Raw genomic sequence first — 3,954 nt, 5'->3', positions numbered from 1 at the left:
GAAGAAAGAAAGAAAGAAAGGAAGGAAGGAAAGAAAGAAAGAAAGAAAGAAAGAAAGAAAGAAAGAAAGAGAACGAAATAATGGAAAATCATTTTCTTGGCTGCACCTTTCCAACTTCTATACCTCTTCTCCTGGTAGTTGCAATATGGTATTAGTCTGGAGACAAGGGATAGCAAAAAGGGAATTAAAGAGAGAGATGCCACCCTTAGGAACAGACAGTACATAGGGTAGGTGGGGAAGCTTAATCTGTTGATTGCCAGAAGTACATATGTGCAATCTGTCCTACCAGTGACAGGTGAACCCAAATCATGTCTCCTTGAATTTTTAAGCTAACAAAAAGAAATAAAATTTTCTATATATTAACATTGCCACATTGCTGATAATCTGTACTGAAATAGTCACTGTAGAGAAAACAGTTAATCAGAGACTGTAAATCATGTAGAGTAGACTCATGCCTTACAGACATAGAAAAAGTTATTGTTTGCTGTTAAGAGCACGAAAACTTTTTCCTCTGTCCAGAAGGATGGATAGATAAAGATTGAAATGATATCCTTATAGCACACTCAGAAGAAAATTTGCTTCTATATCTAGAAAACAACCAAATGATTTTAAAATTTTGAGCTTGTGACCAAGAAAATAGCAGTCAGTACTTTATCAGGGCTAGATTAATAACTTATCAGAAATTTTGAAATGCCTTTTTACCACCATAATTGTTAGTGAAGAAGTAAACTATTAGAGACACGTTTGGTAGAAGATACGGATTTCTGTTGATTTCTTCTATGGCAAAAACCAAGGGCAGAACACACTGGTAATTTTGAGATGGTATTCTGAAAATAAGGGTACAGGATTTATTATAGATCAGGCTCAGTAGATGAATGCTTGTAGTTAGTACAAGAACCATCCTGCATTCAATGTCATTTTTAGATAAATCTCAACAAATCCCCCTGTGCTGTAAGGTGGGAAAGACATGAGATGCCTGGGAGCTTGAAAAAAACCTAAAAGTTTGATGAGAGTGGATGTTATAAATGTGTTCTTGTCAACCTTGACAAGAGAATTTCACCTTAGCTCTATGAGTACTAGATATACATTGATAAAAGATAAGTGTGTTTATCTGTATGTGCACTTCAGAATGCAGTTCTCATGGAGGTCAGAAGGAGAATCTGGAACTTGCACAGTTGGAATTCTAAGTAGTTTTGAGGTGCCTGCAAACATGAGTGGTTAAAACTGAACTCAGGTTCTTTGGCAGAACAGTAAATGCTCTTAAGTGCTGACCCACATCTACAGCCCTAGTTTATTACTTCTTTATATATTCTAGATATGCTTCCGTCTAGTATAGCCAGTAGATAATTTTCCATCCATTTGTAATTTGTCTCTCATCTTGCTCATAATTTCTTTGAATGCAAATAGAATTAATTTTATGCAATCACACTTGCTAATTTGTGTTCTTAATTCCTGAGTTATTCGATGAGTATTTCCTCAATGCTTTCTTTATCAGTTTCATAGTTTTGGGACATCAACCAAAATCTTTGATCCATTTGGACTTGATTTTGGAACAGGATAATGGTTTGAGATACTTCTTTTCAATCTCTGGATGGCAGTTTTTGCACTAGAGTTTGTTGAACCTGCTGTCTCTTCTCCATTGTACATATGGAGGAGAGATCGACTATTATTAAATTGTATTTTTCCTGTAGTATATTTTGATAGTGTTTCTCTCTTCTTCCAGTGTACGGATAAGTCACGCCCCTTAGGGGGCGTGCTCACCTCGGGCTAATGTTAGCCTATAAATTTGGCTAGCATGCTCCCAGACGCTGCTTCTGCTTTCCTGGTCTCTGCGGGAATGGTGGTTCTGTAAGTCTATTTCTCCATTAAAGCTGTATATATTTTGACAATCTGTCTGCATTTGTTTACGCTGTTACATTCCAGTTTCTTCCAGGTCCTCTCCAACTCTCTTCCCACCTACCTTTATACTTTATATTCTTTTTCTCTATTCCTTTCTTTTAAAAAAGGAGAACAAAGGCCAAAGATAACAAGAATGAAAACCAAAATGAAGATAAAAAAAAAAAAACAAATAGATACCTAATAGAAGATAAAGTTGAAAGTAGCCTTGAACACACTGGCACAGGAGACCACTTCCTGAATATAACACCAATAGCAGACACTGAGTTAGACAATTAATAAATGGAACCTCCTGAAACTGGGAAGCTTTTGTAAGGCAAAGGACTCGGTCAACAAGACAAAACAGCAATCTACAGAATGGGAAAAAAATATTCAGCAACTCCTCTTCTGACAGAGGGCTGACCTTCAAAATATAAGATAACTCAAGCAACTAGATACCAAAATATCAAATATCTAATTACAAAATGGGGTACAGATTTAAACAGAGAACTCTCAACAAAGGAATCTCTAACAAACAAAAGACACGTAACTACTCAACATCCTTAGCCATCAGGAGAATGCAAGTCAAAATGACTTTGATATTCCATCTTACCCTAATCAGAATGGCTAAACAATAATGACAGATTATACTGAAGAGGATGCAGAGTAAAGGTAACACTTCTTCATTGATGGTGAAAGTACAAACTTAGAAAGCCACTTTTGAAATCAGTATGGTGGTTTCTCAAAAAAATGGGAATCAAACTACTTCACAACCAAGAAATATCACTATTGAATACACCAATATTCAAAGGATGCAGACCCATACCACAAGGATACTTGCTCAACTATGTTCATAACAGCATTATTTATAATAGCCAGAACTTGGAAACAATCTAGATGTCCCTCAACCAAAGAATGGATAAAGAAAAGGTGGTATATTTATACAGTGGAGTACTACTCAGTGATTTAAAAAAATGGCATTTTGAAATTTACAGGCAAATGGATGGAACTAAAAAAACATCCTGAGTGAGGTAACCCAGACATAGAAAGACAAACACAGTATTTACTCACTAATAAGTGAATATTAGCACAAAATAAAGGATAATCAGCCTACAGTCCACAACTCCATAGAAGACAGGAACACTAAGGGAGACATGCATGGATCCTTGGGAAGGGGAAGTACACAAGATCTCCTTAGGAAATCGGCAGCATGAGGGTAAAGGGAATTGTGGTAGGGGAGCAGGGAGGAGAACATGAGGAATTGGAAAGATTGAGTTGAATAAAGGACATGGATGGAGAGCAAGGAAAGGGATACGCTGAAAGAGGGAGCCACTAAAGGGTTAATGAGAAGCCAGGCTCTAGGGAAACTCCCAGGAAACCACAACAATGACCCAAGCTAAGAATCTCAGCAATAGTGGAGAGAGCACCTAAAATGTCCTTCCTGTGTAATCAGATTGATGACTACCTTAATTGTCATCATAGAACCTTCATCCAGGAACTGATGGAAACAGATGCAGAAATCCACAGCTAAGCACTGGGTTGAACTCCTGGAGTCCAGTCACAGAGAAGGAGGAGTGATATTATGAACAAAGGGGTCAAGACCATGATGGGGACACCCACAGAAACAGCTTACTTGAGCTCATTGACCCTGGATTGACAGCTGGGGAACAAGCATAAAACTGAACTAGGACCTCTGAATGTGGGTGACAGTTGTGTGACATAAGCACTTTTTTAGGACACTAACAGTGGGACCAGTATTTACCCCTAGTGCATGATCTGTCTCTTTGGAGCCTGTTTGCTTGGAGGGATACCCTGCTCAGGCTAGCTGCTAGGGGAGGGGAGGGCCTTGGTTCTGCCTCAAGTGAAGTGGCAGACTTTTTTTTTAATATAATTTTTTATTGAAAAAAAAATTTCCGCCTCCTCCCCGCTCCATCCTGGTCTAGGAAGGTGGACATCCAAACTGGCTAGGCTCCCACAAAGCCAGAACATGAAGTAGGATCAAAACCCAGTGGCATTGTCCTTGGCTTCTCAGCAGCCCTCATTGTCCGCCATATTCAGAGAGTCCGGTTTTATCCCATG

The sequence above is a fragment of the Alexandromys fortis genome, unplaced genomic scaffold (assembly GCF_014885135.2).
Source record: "Alexandromys fortis isolate MF-2015 unplaced genomic scaffold, M_Fortis_MF-2015_v1.1 scaffold_381, whole genome shotgun sequence".
NCBI classification, from domain to species: Eukaryota; Metazoa; Chordata; class Mammalia; order Rodentia; family Cricetidae; genus Alexandromys; species Alexandromys fortis.
The sequence above is the reverse complement of the archived record's forward strand: the minus strand, read 5'-3'. Positions refer to the sequence as shown.